This window comes from Garra rufa, unplaced genomic scaffold, assembly GCF_049309525.1.
Source record: "Garra rufa unplaced genomic scaffold, GarRuf1.0 hap1_unplaced_002, whole genome shotgun sequence".
Lineage (NCBI taxonomy): Eukaryota > Metazoa > Chordata > Actinopteri > Cypriniformes > Cyprinidae > Garra > Garra rufa.
This window is the reverse complement of record NW_027394277.1, coordinates 7,559,809-7,575,064: the sequence shown is the minus strand read 5'-3', so window position 1 is coordinate 7,575,064 and position 15,256 is coordinate 7,559,809. Positions and strand designations below refer to the sequence as shown.

General features: G+C 47.0%; 20 non-coding genes across 20 annotated transcripts; 11 read left to right on the top strand and 9 right to left on the bottom strand.

The window, feature by feature from the left end:
* Positions 1-857: 857 nt before the first annotated feature.
* trnal-cag (transfer RNA leucine (anticodon CAG)) lies at positions 858-940 on the top strand. Its single transcript has one exon. It is a non-coding gene; the product is annotated as a tRNA-Leu (tRNA).
* Positions 941-1,993: 1,053 nt separating this feature from the next.
* Positions 1,994-2,076, top strand: trnal-cag (transfer RNA leucine (anticodon CAG)). Its single transcript has one exon. It is a non-coding gene; the product is annotated as a tRNA-Leu (tRNA).
* Positions 2,077-2,777: 701 nt separating this feature from the next.
* On the bottom strand, positions 2,778-2,851 carry trnam-cau (transfer RNA methionine (anticodon CAU)). Its single transcript has one exon. It is a non-coding gene; the product is annotated as a tRNA-Met (tRNA).
* Positions 2,852-3,138: 287 nt separating this feature from the next.
* trnal-cag (transfer RNA leucine (anticodon CAG)) lies at positions 3,139-3,221 on the top strand. The gene has a single exon. It is a non-coding gene; the product is annotated as a tRNA-Leu (tRNA).
* Positions 3,222-3,932: 711 nt separating this feature from the next.
* On the bottom strand, positions 3,933-4,006 carry trnam-cau (transfer RNA methionine (anticodon CAU)). Its single transcript has one exon. It is a non-coding gene; the product is annotated as a tRNA-Met (tRNA).
* A 287-nt stretch (positions 4,007-4,293) lies between these two features.
* Positions 4,294-4,376, top strand: trnal-cag (transfer RNA leucine (anticodon CAG)). Its single transcript has one exon. It is a non-coding gene; the product is annotated as a tRNA-Leu (tRNA).
* Positions 4,377-5,429: 1,053 nt separating this feature from the next.
* Positions 5,430-5,512, top strand: trnal-cag (transfer RNA leucine (anticodon CAG)). The gene has a single exon. It is a non-coding gene; the product is annotated as a tRNA-Leu (tRNA).
* A 1,053-nt stretch (positions 5,513-6,565) lies between these two features.
* Positions 6,566-6,648, top strand: trnal-cag (transfer RNA leucine (anticodon CAG)). Its single transcript has one exon. It is a non-coding gene; the product is annotated as a tRNA-Leu (tRNA).
* Positions 6,649-6,975: 327 nt separating this feature from the next.
* trnam-cau (transfer RNA methionine (anticodon CAU)) lies at positions 6,976-7,049 on the bottom strand. Its single transcript has one exon. It is a non-coding gene; the product is annotated as a tRNA-Met (tRNA).
* Positions 7,050-7,335: 286 nt separating this feature from the next.
* On the top strand, positions 7,336-7,418 carry trnal-cag (transfer RNA leucine (anticodon CAG)). Its single transcript has one exon. It is a non-coding gene; the product is annotated as a tRNA-Leu (tRNA).
* Positions 7,419-7,754: 336 nt separating this feature from the next.
* Positions 7,755-7,828, top strand: trnat-cgu (transfer RNA threonine (anticodon CGU)). Its single transcript has one exon. It is a non-coding gene; the product is annotated as a tRNA-Thr (tRNA).
* Positions 7,829-8,363: 535 nt separating this feature from the next.
* Positions 8,364-8,437, top strand: trnat-cgu (transfer RNA threonine (anticodon CGU)). Its single transcript has one exon. It is a non-coding gene; the product is annotated as a tRNA-Thr (tRNA).
* A 421-nt stretch (positions 8,438-8,858) lies between these two features.
* Positions 8,859-8,932, top strand: trnat-ugu (transfer RNA threonine (anticodon UGU)). The gene has a single exon. It is a non-coding gene; the product is annotated as a tRNA-Thr (tRNA).
* Positions 8,933-9,110: 178 nt separating this feature from the next.
* On the top strand, positions 9,111-9,200 carry trnar-ucu (transfer RNA arginine (anticodon UCU)). Its single transcript is given in 2 exon segments — positions 9,111-9,147; positions 9,165-9,200. It is a non-coding gene; the product is annotated as a tRNA-Arg (tRNA).
* Positions 9,201-11,131: 1,931 nt separating this feature from the next.
* trnat-agu (transfer RNA threonine (anticodon AGU)) lies at positions 11,132-11,205 on the bottom strand. The gene has a single exon. It is a non-coding gene; the product is annotated as a tRNA-Thr (tRNA).
* A 541-nt stretch (positions 11,206-11,746) lies between these two features.
* On the bottom strand, positions 11,747-11,820 carry trnat-ugu (transfer RNA threonine (anticodon UGU)). The gene has a single exon. It is a non-coding gene; the product is annotated as a tRNA-Thr (tRNA).
* A 428-nt stretch (positions 11,821-12,248) lies between these two features.
* Positions 12,249-12,322, bottom strand: trnat-cgu (transfer RNA threonine (anticodon CGU)). Its single transcript has one exon. It is a non-coding gene; the product is annotated as a tRNA-Thr (tRNA).
* Positions 12,323-12,477: 155 nt separating this feature from the next.
* On the bottom strand, positions 12,478-12,567 carry trnar-ucu (transfer RNA arginine (anticodon UCU)). The gene is given in 2 exon segments: positions 12,478-12,513; positions 12,531-12,567. It is a non-coding gene; the product is annotated as a tRNA-Arg (tRNA).
* Positions 12,568-13,199: 632 nt separating this feature from the next.
* Positions 13,200-13,273, bottom strand: trnat-agu (transfer RNA threonine (anticodon AGU)). The gene has a single exon. It is a non-coding gene; the product is annotated as a tRNA-Thr (tRNA).
* A 194-nt stretch (positions 13,274-13,467) lies between these two features.
* On the bottom strand, positions 13,468-13,541 carry trnat-agu (transfer RNA threonine (anticodon AGU)). Its single transcript has one exon. It is a non-coding gene; the product is annotated as a tRNA-Thr (tRNA).
* Positions 13,542-15,256: the final 1,715 nt, after the last annotated feature.

Here is a 15,256-nt window from a genome sequence, read left to right as displayed (position 1 = left end):
TTCCCCGATACCAAGTTGCAGGCACTTTTAAAGAATGCCTTGAAAGACTATGTCAAGTCGTAATAGAATCGAGTCAATATTTCCTTAAGATGAAGGCAACATTGCTTTAAGGTTCACGAAAGCTTGCCTTCCCATTAATAGGGAATTTCATTTCCAATGCCAGCATGATATTACCCTTAAGAAAACCTCACAAGAACACCGCCACATGTTACATGAATACGACAGGGATGGTATTCCTGCATTCATTCAGCATTAGCCCAGCGTGAACACTGAATTTCGATTATATTGCATGTCAAAGGGTGGCCTAGGACTGAATGCAATGTCGCTGGATGGTATTTAGGGAATTTACCTGGAAACTCACAGTTTCTCCCGCAATGTCGTGTCGTCCGCCCTTCAGATGAGCTGTGGCCTTTTTCCCTCAGGCGAAGGAGACAAGCAGGCGGACGGGAACAGAGAAGCCCGCTCTGTCGTGTAAGCGCTCTCAGCTATCAAAAGGCACCACGCTGCCCCGTGTGAGGCACGACCTTCAGATTATGAGACTGACGCGCTGCCTAACTGCGCCAACGAGGCCGGCGGGATGACCGGTCTGAAATGCGAAGCGCTAGCGTGTCGGTGCCTGCCTGCAGGGCGTAGATCCAAAAGCTGCGTTCAGGTCGCAGTCTCCTCTGGAGGTGTGGGTTCGAATCCCACTTTTCCGACAGAACTGTCCTTTGTCCTTTGGCTTCGGATAACAGCTACAGTCTTCAGCGCTTGGCAGAACATGTGGAGCTATATTTGAATCGAATCAACATTTCGTTAGGGATTCAGACCACAAGCTGGGTGTAGCCGCAACGGGTCAGCTCCCACCACGCAAGCGTGTCAGGATGGCCGAGCGGTCTAAGGCGCTGCGTTCAGGTCGCAGTCTCCCCTGGAGGCGTGGGTTCGAATCCCACTTCTGACAGACTTAAGTTTTGGCTACGGACAACAGCTACGGTCTTCAGCCGCAAGGCTGTAACTTTGCCAACTTTGCCTTGTGTCAGGGCATTAACTTTGCCAAAGCACCACATTTCAGTCGACGTCAGAATTAGTATAAAGTGGCAGTAACTTCCGTTAAACTTGAGAATTACTCCGTTTTATCGTTTGTGCGACGTCACTCCTTCCCCGATACCAAGTTGCAGGCACTTTTAAAGAATGCCTTGAAAGACTATGTCAAGTCGTAATAGAATCGAGTCAATATTTCCTTAAGATGAAGGCAACATTGCTTTAAGGTTCACGAAAGCTTGCCTTCCCATTAATAGGGAATTTCATTTCCAATGCCAGCATGATATTACCCTTAAGAAAACCTCACAAGAACACCGCCACATGTTACATGAATACGACAGGGATGGTATTCCTGCATTCATTCAGCATTAGCCCAGCGTGAACACTGAATTTCGATTATATTGCATGTCAAAGGGTGGCCTAGGACTGAATGCAATGTCGCTGGATGGTATTTAGGGAATTTACCTGGAAACTCACAGTTTCTCCCGCAATGTCGTGTCGTCCGCCCTTCAGATGAGCTGTGGCCTTTTTCCCTCAGGCGAAGGAGACAAGCAGGCGGACGGGAACAGAGAAGCCCGCTCTGTCGTGTAAGCGCTCTCAGCTATCAAAAGGCACCACGCTGCCCCGTGTGAGGCACGACCTTCAGATTATGAGACTGACGCGCTGCCTAACTGCGCCAACGAGGCCGGCGGGATGACCGGTCTGAAATGCGAAGCGCTAGCGTGTCGGTGCCTGCCTGCAGGGCGTAGATCCAAAAGCTGCGTTCAGGTCGCAGTCTCCTCTGGAGGTGTGGGTTCGAATCCCACTTTTCCGACAGAACTGTCCTTTGTCCTTTGGCTTCGGATAACAGCTACAGTCTTCAGCGCTTGGCAGAACATGTGGAGCTATATTTGAATCGAATCAACATTTCGTTAGGGATTCAGACCACAAGCTGGGTGTAGCCGCAACGGGTCAGCTCCCACCACGCAAGCGTGTCAGGATGGCCGAGCGGTCTAAGGCGCTGCGTTCAGGTCGCAGTCTCCCCTGGAGGCGTGGGTTCGAATCCCACTTCTGACAGACTTAAGTTTTGGCTACGGACAACAGCTACGGTCTTCAGCCGCAAGGCTGTAACTTTGCCAACTTTGCCTTGTGTCAGGGCATTAACTTTGCCAAAGCACCACATTTCAGTCGACGTCAGAATTAGTATAAAGTGGCAGTAACTTCCGTTAAACTTGAGAATTACTCCGTTTTATCGTTTTGTGCGACGTCACTCCTTCCCCGATACCAAGTTGCAGGCACTTTTAAAGAATGCCTTGAAAGACTATGTCAAGTCGTAATAGAATCGAGTCAATATTTCCTTAAGATGAAGGCAACATTGCTTTAAGGTTCACGAAAGCTTGCCTTCCCATTAATAGGGAATTTCATTTCCAATGCCAGCATCATATTACCCTTAAGAAAACCTCACAAGAACACCGCCACATGTTACATGAATACGACAGGGATGGTATTCCTGCATTCATTCAGCATTAGCCCAGCGTGAACACTGAATTTCGATTATATTGCATGTCAAAGGGTGGCCTAGGACTGAATGCAATGTCGCTGGATGGTATTTAGGGAATTTACCTGGAAACTCACAGTTTCTCCCACAATGTCGTGTCGTCCACCCTTCAGATGAGCTGTGGCCTTTTTCCCTCAGGCGAAGGAGACAAGCAGGCGGACGGGAACAGAGAAGCCCGCTCTGTCGTGTAAGCGCTCTCAGCTATCAAAAGGCACCACGCTGCCCCGTGTGAGGCTCGAACTCACGACCTTCAGATTATGAGACTGACGCGCTGCCTAACTGCGCCAACGAGGCCGGCGGGATGACCGGTCTGAAATGCGAAGCGCTAGCGTGTCGGTGCCTGCCTGCAGGGCGTAGATCCAAAAGCTGCGTTCAGGTCGCAGTCTCCTCTGGAGGTGTGGGTTCGAATCCCACTTTTCCGACAGAACTGTCCTTTGTCCTTTGGCTTCGGATAACAGCTACAGTCTTCAGCGCTTGGCAGAACATGTGGAGCTATATTTGAATCGAATCAACATTTCGTTAGGGATTCAGACCACAAGCTGGGTGTAGCCGCAACGGGTCAGCTCCCACCACGCAAGCGTGTCAGGATGGCCGAGCGGTCTAAGGCGCTGCGTTCAGGTCGCAGTCTCCCCTGGAGGCGTGGGTTCGAATCCCACTTCTGACAGACTTAAGTTTCTGCTACGGACAACAGCTACGGTCTTCAGCCGCAAGGCTGTAACTTTGCCAACTTTGCCTTGTGTCAGGGCATTAACTTTGCCAAAGCACCACATTTCAGTCGACGTCAGAATTAGTATAAAGTGGCAGTAACGCCGACGGGCGTTCCGTTAAACTTGAGAATTACTCCGTTGTATCGTTTGTGCGACGTCACTCCTTCCCCGATACCAAGTTGCAGGCACTTTTAAAGAATGCCTTGAAAGACTATGTCAAGTCGTAATAGAATCGAGTCAATATTTCCTTAAGATGAAGGCAACATTGCTTTAAGGTTCACGAAAGCTTGCCTTCCCATTAATAGGGAATTTCATTTCCAATGCCAGCATGATATTACCCTTAAGAAAACCTCACAAGAACACCGCCACATGTTACATGAATACGACAGGGATGGTATTCCTGCATTCATTCAGCATTAGCCCAGCGTGAACACTGAATTTCGATTATATTGCATGTCAAAGGGTGGCCTAGGACTGAATGCAATGTCGCTGGATGGTATTTAGGGAATTTACCTGGAAACTCACAGTTTCTCCCACAATGTCGTGTCGTCCACCCTTCAGATGAGCTGTGGCCTTTTTCCCTCAGGCGAAGGAGACAAGCAGGCGGACGGGAACAGAGAAGCCCGCTCTGTCGTGTAAGCGCTCTCAGCTATCAAAAGGCACCACGCTGCCCCGTGTGAGGCTCGAACTCACGACCTTCAGATTATGAGACTGACGCGCTGCCTAACTGCGCCAACGAGGCCGGCGGGATGACCGGTCTGAAATGCGAAGCGCTAGCGTGTCGGTGCCTGCCTGCAGGGCGTAGATCCAAAAGCTGCGTTCAGGTCGCAGTCTCCTCTGGAGGTGTGGGTTCGAATCCCACTTTTCCGACAGAACTGTCCTTTGTCCTTTGGCTTCGGATAACAGCTACAGTCTTCAGCGCTTGGCAGAACATGTGGAGCTATATTTGAATCGAATCAACATTTCGTTAGGGATTCAGACCACAAGCTGGGTGTAGCCGCAACGGGTCAGCTCCCACCACGCAAGCGTGTCAGGATGGCCGAGCGGTCTAAGGCGCTGCGTTCAGGTCGCAGTCTCCCCTGGAGGCGTGGGTTCGAATCCCACTTCTGACAGACTTAAGTTTTGGCTACGGACAACAGCTACGGTCTTCAGCCGCAAGGCTGTAACTTTGCCAACTTTGCCTTGTGTCAGGGCATTAACTTTGCCAAAGCACCACATTTCAGTCGACGTCAGAATTAGTATAAAGTGGCAGTAACTTCCGTTAAACTTGAGAATTACTCCGTTTTATCGTTTGTGCGACGTCACTCCTTCCCCGATACCAAGTTGCAGGCACTTTTAAAGAATGCCTTGAAAGACTATGTCAAGTCGTAATAGAATCGAGTCAATATTTCCTTAAGATGAAGGCAACATTGCTTTAAGGTTCACGAAAGCTTGCCTTCCCATTAATAGGGAATTTCATTTCCAATGCCAGCATGATATTACCCTTAAGAAAACCTCACAAGAACACCGCCACATGTTACATGAATACGACAGGGATGGTATTCCTGCATTCATTCAGCATTAGCCCAGCGTGAACACTGAATTTCGATTATATTGCATGTCAAAGGGTGGCCTAGGACTGAATGCAATGTCGCTGGATGGTATTTAGGGAATTTACCTGGAAACTCACAGTTTCTCCCGCAATGTCGTGTCGTCCGCCCTTCAGATGAGCTGTGGCCTTTTTCCCTCAGGCGAAGGAGACAAGCAGGCGGACGGGAACAGAGAAGCCCGCTCTGTCGTGTAAGCGCTCTCAGCTATCAAAAGGCACCACGCTGCCCCGTGTGAGGCACGACCTTCAGATTATGAGACTGACGCGCTGCCTAACTGCGCCAACGAGGCCGGCGGGATGACCGGTCTGAAATGCGAAGCGCTAGCGTGTCGGTGCCTGCCTGCAGGGCGTAGATCCAAAAGCTGCGTTCAGGTCGCAGTCTCCTCTGGAGGTGTGGGTTCGAATCCCACTTTTCCGACAGAACTGTCCTTTGTCCTTTGGCTTCGGATAACAGCTACAGTCTTCAGCGCTTGGCAGAACATGTGGAGCTATATTTGAATCGAATCAACATTTCGTTAGGGATTCAGACCACAAGCTGGGTGTAGCCGCAACGGGTCAGCTCCCACCACGCAAGCGTGTCAGGATGGCCGAGCGGTCTAAGGCGCTGCGTTCAGGTCGCAGTCTCCCCTGGAGGTGTGGGTTCGAATCCCACTTCTGACAGACTTAAGTTTTGGCTACGGACAACAGCTACGGTCTTCAGCCGCAAGGCTGTAACTTTGCCAACTTTGCCTTGTGTCAGGGCATTAACTTTGCCAAAGCACCACATTTCAGTCGACGTCAGAATTAGTATAAAGTGGCAGTAACTTCCGTTAAACTTGAGAATTACTCCGTTTTATCGTTTGTGCGACGTCACTCCTTCCCTGATACCAAGTTGCAGGCACTTTTAAAGAATGCCTTGAAAGACTATGTCAAGTCGTAATAGAATCGAGTCAATATTTCCTTAAGATGAAGGCAACATTGCTTTAAGGTTCACGAAAGCTTGCCTTCCCATTAATAGGGAATTTCATTTCCAATGCCAGCATGATATTACCCTTAAGAAAATCTCACAAGAACACCGCCACATGTTACATGAATACGACAGGGATGGTATTCCTGCATTCATTCAGCATTAGCCCAGCGTGAACACTGAATTTCGATTATATTGCATGTCAAAGGGTGGCCTAGGACTGAATGCAATGTCGCTGGATGGGATTTAGGGAATTTACCTGGAAACTCACAGTTTCTCTCGCAATGTCGTGTCGTCCACCCTTCAGATGAGCTGTGGCCTTTTTCCCTCAGGCGAAGGAGACAAGCAGGCGGACGGGAACAGAGAAGCCCGCTCTGTCGTGTAAGCGCTCTCAGCTATCAAAAGGCACCACGCTGCCCCGTGTGAGGCACGACCTTCAGATTATGAGACTGACGCGCTGCCTAACTGCGCCAACGAGGCCGACGGGATGACCGGTCTGAAATCCGAAGCGTTAGCGTGTCGGTGCCTGCCTGAAGGGCGTAGATCCAAAAGTTGCGTTCAGGTCGCAGTCTCCTCTGGAGGTGTGGCTTCGAATCCCACTTTTCCGACAGAACTGTCCTTTGTCCTTTGGCTTCGGATAACAGCTACAGTCTTCAGCGCTTGGCAGAACATGTGGAGCTATATTTGAATCGAATCAACATTTCGTTAGGGATTCAGACCACAAGCTGGGTGTAGCCGCAACGGGTCAGCTCCCACCACGCAAGCGTGTCAGGATGGCCGAGCGGTCTAAGGCGCTGCGTTCAGGTCGCAGTCTCCCCTGGAGGCGTGGGTTCGAATCCCACTTCTGACAGACTTAAGTTTCGGCTACGGACAACAGCTACGGTCTTCAGCCGCAAGGCTGTAACTTTGCCAACTTTGCCTTGTGTCAGGGCATTAACTTTGCCAAAGCACCACATTTCAGTCGACGTCAGAATTAGTATAAAGTGGCAGTAACTTCCCTGGATGGGATTTAGGGAATTTACCTGGAAACTCACAGTTTCTCCCGCAATGTCGTGTCGTCCACCCTTCAGATGAGCTGTGTCCTTTTTCCCTCAGGCGAAGGAGACAAGCAGGCGGACGGGAACAGAGAAGCCCGCTCTGTCGTGTAAGCGCTCTCAGCTATCAAAAGGCACCACGCTGCCCCGTGTGAGGCTCGAACTGACGACCTTCAGATTATGAGACTGACGCGCTGCCTATCTGCGCCAACGAGGCCGACGGGATGACCGGTCTGAAACCGAAGAGTTAGCGTGTCGGTGCCTGCCTGAAGGGCGTAGATCCAAAAGCTGCGTTCAGGTCGCAGTCTCCTCTGGAGGTGTGGCTTCGAATCCCACTTTTCCGACAGAACTGTCCTTTGTCCTTTGGCTTCGGATAACAGCTACAGTCTTCAGCGCTTGGCAGAACATGTGGAGCTATATTTGAATCGAATCAACATTTCGTTAGGGATTAAGACCACAAGCTGGGTGTAGCCGCAACGGGTCAGCTCCCACCACGCAAGCGTGTCAGGATGGCCGAGCGGTCTAAGGCGCTGCGTTCAGGTCGCAGTCTCCCCTGGAGGCGTGGGTTCGAATCCCACTTCTGACAGACTTAAGTTTCGGCTACGGTCTTCAGCCGCAAGGCTGTAACTTTGCCTTGTGTCAGGGCATTAACTTTGCCAAAGCACCACATTTCAGTCGACGTCAGAATTAGTATAAAGTGGCAGTAACGCCGACGGGCGTTCCGTTAAACTTGAGAATTACTCCGTTGTATCGTTTGTGCGACGTCACTCCTTCCCCGATACCAAGTTGCAGGCCCTTTTAAAGAATGCCTTGAAAGACTATGTCAAGTCGTATTAGAATCGAGTCAATATTTCCTTAAGATGAAGGCAACATTGCTTTAAGGTTCACGAAAGCTTGCCTTCCCTCGCCTAGCGTGCGGGGTGGCGCCGTGGCTTAGTTGGTTAAAGCGCCTGTCTCGTAAACAGGAGATCATGGGTTCAAATCCCAGCGGTGTCTTTGGTTGAGCGCCACAATACAGCCGAGCTCGTGCTTTACCAAAAAACAGACGACGAATGGGGACACAGAGTAGCTCGAGGACAGCGGGTGGTTTCTCTTGCGACACTACCCTCTCACCTGCTTTTGACAGGATAGCATCCCAGGCTATCGAGTCCCACCGAGGAGGTGCCGTGGCTTAGTTGGTAAAAGTTCCTGTCTAGTACACAGGAGATCCTGGGTTCGAGTCGCAACAGTGCCTTGGGTGGCGCTCCAGTCCCCCAAGTGTGCCTCAACTGTGCACAGACCTGAGGACCTGTCTTTCTGCCCACGCAGCAGGATGTTTGAAGTGTTGATTCATGCATCCTCTAAGTTGCTGCCAGATGAGGTCATTCAAAGGTTGTGGGTTCAAGTCCCACCAGAGTCATGGCTTTCTGGTAACTCTCATACTGTGGAGTTTTAGCCCTCAGGCAGTAGAAATTTGTAGACATGTTCTTTTAGCATCCGCCTCTGGATGTTTTAACCCTCTGAGTCACCCTCCCGACACTGCAAGAGGTTTGGCGCCGTGGCTTAGTTGGTTAAAGTGCCTGTCTCGTAAACAGGAGATCCTGGGTTCAAATCCCAGCGGTGCCTTGAGCGAGGTTGTTGTCCAGCAAGCGCAAGCTTTTCCGAAAGCGACCCGCAAACAGGGGGCAGCGAGTGGTTAATTTTGTAAACCGCCCCGACTCAGTTGTCGGCAAGCACCTTAAAGCTGTCCAGCGCCCAGTCAGCCAACCCCTGGCCTCTTCTCTGGAAGCCTGGATTGTCTGAGTCGCCTTCTCGTAGGGCGAACGTGCTACCAGGCTAGTCTAGTAAACAGGAGATCCTGCGTTTCGAATCCCAGCGATGCCTTTGGTTGCGCACCACAATACAGCCGAGCTCGTGCTTTACCAAAAAACGGACGGCGAATGGCGACATAGAGGAGCTTGTGGACCGCGGGCGGTTTCTCTTGCAACACTACCCTCTCACCTGCTTTTGGAGGATAGCATCCCAGGCTAACGGGTCCCACCAAGGAGGTACCGTGGCTTAGCTGGTCAATGCGCCTGTCTTGTAAACAGGAGATCCTGGGTTCGAATCCCAGCGGTGTCTTTCCACCGGTGGCTGTCTCTGGTCTCGCTGTTGGATGGGGACCCCGACGGCGCTGTTTTTGAACCGTGCAAAGACCCGAGGACCTGTCTTTCTGCCCACACAGCATGCCACTCGGCTGAGCTGGACGGGCACAAATCTTTAAGGAAAGCCCTCAGTGGCCCAGCCTGGCATACCGACGGGCTCTGTGGTGCAATGGATAGCGCATTGGACTTCTAGGCTGCCAGATGAGGCCATTCAAAGGTTGTGGGTTCGAGTCCCACCAGAGTCGTGCTCTTTGGCATTTTGTTAAGCCCGTACTGTGCAGTGTCTCGGACAGCAGAAACCATTTTGAGGCCTCCTGTTCTCAGCGTACATTGATTTAAAAAAAAAATGTCAATCATATTTAAAAGGTAGCAAAACATGCCCAAGATCCAATTCAGTGAGGTATGGCAATCACTGTCTTGCATCAAGTGAAGGCAGCAGGACGTTCGAAGTGTTGATTCATGAATCCTCTGAGCCGCCCTCCCCTCGCCTAGCATGCGGGGTGGCTCCGTGGCTTAGTTGGTTAACCCTCTGGGGTCTGAGGTGTTTTGGGGCCCTGAAGAAGTTTTGACATGCCCTGACATTTGTTTTTTTTCAGTATCTTAAAAACATATGAATGGTTAAAGTCAGATTACATTGTAATCAGCACATATTGGGCTACAATAATATGCAAGCAACATTAATGTGCATGTTTGTGTTTTTGAGAAACCTATGTTTATGCGTGGTTATTGAAAATCTAAAGTTTTGAAGTCACTGAAATAAGGCCATGAACGACTTATAGGACATTTCTTTACAAGACTTTAGATAATTGGATGTCGTAGGCTAGAATTTTTTAAACCAAATGATGTGAAAATCATCTCGTTCACTCGTTCAGAGAAAACAATATATTGATTTAAATTTTATAAAACATGTTTTGTGATCGAAAGGGATTATTCATAGGTGTGGCAATGACCCATGAATATTTAGCAGTTCACACCTGAGAGACAAAAGAGCCCTCCCTAATGGCCCCATCAATGACTGACTTGGAAACAATGTGAGAAGATTCAGAGAATGGAGTTTTAGATTACTTTTATTTTATTTACTACACTGTATAAACAAAGCATACATAATGAAGGTCAAAGACACATTATTGAGCTCCCTCTCCTAACCACACAGATGTGCACAGACTTTGTGGCATTTCTGAAAACTTCTTCTGAATTCTGTTCAACAAATGAAACAATAAATCTTACCTGCTATTTTGCGTGCACACAAAAAAAGTCAAAAAATTGTTTTACACTAGAATATCACTGTCTATATATCATATGAATATCATTGCACTAGCTGGGCTGGAACCCCGCCCAAGGCACCGCTGGGATTTGAACCCAGGATCTCCTGTTTACGAGACAGGCGCTTTTTTTTTATTTATTTTTTTTTTATTTTTTTTATTTAAAAAAACATATTACATCACAAAAAGTACAAAATACATTTCACATCTATTACAAATGCAGATATGTACATTAATTCATTCATATTTCTGCCATTTCCATTCCAAACTGTTTTCTGAATACTCTACCAATGTGTTTCCTTTTACAAACGTTTCAATAAAATCATCCTCTCTGTCACTCATTAGAAAATATTTCCATATTAAATTCACAGAATTTTCCATTTTGTTTTTAAACAAAAACCATACATCAACTTTCCTTTTTTCATATTTTGATACATTTCTTCTTAGCCATATTACATTCTTTGCAATTGTTGTCAATAAAGTAAAGACATTCACATTACAACCTTTACCATTGTACCCAAATAAAACAATTTTTTCCCAAGCATTTTGTGTCATATTCTCATTATATTTTTCTTTCAGCATGGATTTTACAAATTTTTTCATTCTTCCCATAAAATCATCCAATTCTTCACAATAAAAAAATAGATGTAATAGACCTTCATCACTTTTCATGCATACCTTACACCTTGCATCTTTTTCTATCCCAATTTTACACAACCTCATTTCTGTTAAAATACCATTATGTCTTAATAAGAAATTAAAATCTTCAAAAATTGGATCCATATATTTCATTCCCACATTTTTCCAAATACCTATTTCATCTACATCATATCTTTCTTTCCAAACCACTCGCTGACCCTGCTTGCAGGTCGCTCGCGGAAAAGCTTGCGCTTGCTGGACACAAACCCCGCCCAAGGCACCGCTGGGATTCGAACCCAGGACCTCCTGTTTACTAGACAGGCGCTTTAACCAACTAAGCCACGGCGCCACTCCTCTTGTTAGGCGTGGGGAGGGCGGCTCAGAGGATGCATGAATCAACACTTCGAACATCCTGCTGCCTCCACTTGATGCAAGACAGTGATTGCCATACCTCAATGAATTGGTTCTTGGGCATGTTTTGTTACCTTTTAAATATGATTGACTTTTTTTTAATCAATGTACGCTGAGAACAGGAGGCCTCAAAATGGTTTCTGCTGTGCGAGGGCAACACTGTGCAGTATGGGCTTAACAAAATGGCAAAAAGCGTGACTCTGGTGAGACTCAAAACCACAACCTTTGAATGGCCTCATCTGGAATTCTAGAAGTCCAATGCACTGTCCATTGCGCCACAGAGCCGTTCAATATGCCAGGCTGGGCCACTGAGGGCTTTTCTTACAGATTTGTGCCTATCCAGCTCAGCCAAGTGGCACGCTGTGTGGGCAGAAAGACAGGTCCTCAGGTCTTTGCACAATTGAGGCACGGTTCAAAAATATACAGTGTAGTTGGGGTCTCCAATCCAACAGTGAGGCCAGAGACAGCCACCGGTGGAAAGGCACCGCTGGGATTGGAACCCAGGATCTCCTGTTTACAAGACAGGCGCTTTGACCAGCTAAGCCACGGCGCCACCTCGGTTGGATCCGTTAGCCTGGGATGCTATCCTTCAAAAGCAGGTGAGAGGGTAGTGTTGCAAGAGAAACCGCCCGCTAACCTCGAGCTTCTCTGTGTCCCCATTCGCCGTCCGTTTTTTGGTAAAGCACGAGCTCGGCGGTATTGTGGCGCGCAACCAAAGGCATCGCTGGGATTCGGACGCAGGATCTCCTGTTTACTAGACTAGACTGGCAGCACGTTCGCCCTCCGGGAGGGCGACTCAGACGATCCAGGCTTCCAGAGAACAGGCCAAGGGTTGGCTGACCGTGCGCTGGACAGCTTTAAGGCGTTTGCCGACAACTGAGTCTGGGCGGTTTGCAAAATTACCCACTCGCTGCCCTAGCTATCCCTGTTTCCGGGTCGCTTTCGGACAAGCTTGCGCTTGCTGGACTGCAAAGCCGCACAAGGCACCGCTGGGATTTGAACCCAGGATCTCCTGTTTACGAGACAGGCGCTTTAACCAACTAAGCCACGGCGCCAAACCGCATGCAAGGCTGTCGGGAGGGTGACTCAGAGGATCAAAACATCCAGAGGCAGGCCAGGTGCTGGTCCGCTTAAAAGAGAATGTCTACAAATTTCTACTGCCTGGGGGCAACACTGCACAGTATGAGAGTTACTAGAAAGCCAAAAGCCACGACTCTGGTGGGACTCGAACCCACAACCTTTGAATGGCCTCGTCTGGCAGTCTAGAAGTCCAATGCGCTATCCATTGCGCCACAGAGCCCATAAGGGGGTAGCAAGCAGAGCCGCGTGAAGGCTGACCTTTCGGGTCTGTGGCCGTCCAACGGTAAGTGTAGTGGCTAAAATGTCCTTCTTGTGATCGGTAGGTATTCCACAGCATATTAATTAATTTAACCACTCTCTGACGGAAAGAACGAGTCTCTACGCGTGTTTATGTTGAACGACGGTAGAAAACGGTGTGTTCGCTCCGTCCTTTATTGAATACAGAAACCAAAACCAAAACAGCCTTTTTTACTCTACTTCTGACAGCAAACAGACAACGTAATGGCTCAGCGCGCACTCCCATGCCTCTCTGGTCAGTCCAGGTACTGCAATGAATGTACGCTAAATGTGCACTGAACTTGAATGAAATATAACTATAATAATGCAATCTCAGCACAATAAAATGGAGCCAAAATAAACAATCTGTAAATATGTATAAAATAATATTATATCCAACTCTGAGTCTAAATTACAATATGGAAAATGGCACTAACAGTAAGAGAGCGCAGGCTCTCTCTGCAGGAAGGACAGGCCCTAGGGTCTCTGCACAATTGCGGTGTCGTTTGAAAGGCAGAGGCACTGTAAGGGCCTCAGGTCCAAGGGAGAGCAAAAAGATCCAACCTGTCGTTTGCAAGGCTCCGCTGGGATTCGAACCCAGGATCTCCTGTTTACTAGACAGGCGCTTTAACCAACTAAGCCACGGCGCCGGTCAATATGCCAGGCTGGGCCACTGAGGGCTTTTCTTACAGATTTGTGCCTATCCAGCTCAGCCGACTGGCACGCTGTGTGGACAGAAAGACAGGTCCTCAGGTCTTTGCACAATTGAGGCACGGTTCAAAAATATACAGCGTAGTTGGGGTCTCCCATCCAACAGTGAGGCCAGAGACAGCCACCGGTGGAAAGGCACCGCTGGGATTCGAACCCAGAATCTCCTGTTCACTAGACAGGCGCTTTGACCAACTAAGCCACGGCGCCAACCCGCATTTTAGGCGTGGGGAGGGCTGCTCAGAGTATCAAATCAGCATATTAGATTTCTGAAGGATCGCATGACACTGAAACCTAGAAAAATAATGATGCTGATTATTTAGCTTTGCATCACAGAAATGAATTATTTTTAAAATTATATTAAAACAGAAAACATTGTTATAATGACATTTCACAAAATCACTTTATTTTTGTATTTTTATCGCATAAAGGCAGATTTGATAAGAATAACAGACATTTGATCAATACTGTAATTGATTCTTTTTGCTTCATAATTTTTTTTTTTATCTGCTATAAAATCTTAAAATATGGTCCACCCAAAAAGTTCAAATTCTTTTATCTCTCTCGTGTTATTCCAAACCTTAATGGCTTTGTTACTTTTTGTATTCTTTCTATATTTTAAATATGACATATTATGAATTAAATTTTAGTTTTTACCATGCACTTCATCATCTATCAATCTTATTTGATTCTGGTGAGCCACACATTTTAAATGTAAAATGCATTGGTTTAGGTTGGCTGGTTCAGGATGGGCCAATGAACTTGGAAGCTATTCTGGTGGTAAACAAAAGTGGAGAGAAAGAGAACTTGACACAGCCTGATAAATGAAAACCAGACAACAAGCACAACTGTGAACTGTGTGGCACCCTCTCAAATGATGAATGTGATTTTATTCAGATTTGACTATTAAGCAAAACGTTGCATTTGTAATGCATTGTATTTAGATATTTCGTATCTAATAGTGTTATATTAAGACTAAATTTATGGCAAGAAAATCTGATGTGAGATTCATAAACTACAGATCAACTATCAAAACAAACCTATGCCCTTGTGTGATGATTCAGCAAAACATTTAATAATAGGCTGTTATTTACAGTCGCAGATTCCAAGGATGACTATGATGCAAGACACCAAGTTCCTGTCTTGGATTTGTACTGAAATGCAGCCCATATTTCATGTTTTTTTTTTCTGGCATGACAAGGCCCTTGAAGAGCTTCACCTCAACATTCAGGTAATCTTTACCTGTCTGAAGGCTGTCATCAGACGTGGCCACTGCAAGCTCAACTCCCCATCTGTGATATACTGTTGAGGTATATTATATATTAGACAACATATTAATTCGCTTCACTGGAAATCATTTTAAAATGTCAAGTAAATGATGACAATTTTCATTTTTGGTGAACTATCCTTTCATCAGTTTCTTTAATTTGAAATAAAGTTTCTGAGCTAGCTTGAGATTAAATGTGGGTCATGTTCTTTGAAGTTATATAGTTCTCCACTGTAGTCTTCAAGCTTTGCACATGTAGCTCTTCAAAGTTAGCCTGAAGTTGTTAATCAACACATGCACATAGTTTCACAAAAAATACATACAAATTCTCATTAGATCACATTGCACATACACAACTAGTGCATCTAAAAAAAAATAGAATATCATGAAAAAGTTCTATATTTGTTGCAATTTAATTCAAAAAAGCAAACTTTTTTTATTCTAGATTCATTGCACACAAACTGAAATGTTGCTAGATATTTTTTGATGTATTATTCTGATGCCTGGGCTTCAAAAACGCCTCAGCAGTGCCACAGGATTATTGCCTCCATGTCACGCCGCATTGAAGCCGTAATTTGTGTAAAAGGAGCCCCAACCAATTATTAAGTGAATAATTAAATCTACTTCAGAGATCTTGAACATTTCTGTTTTGTATATC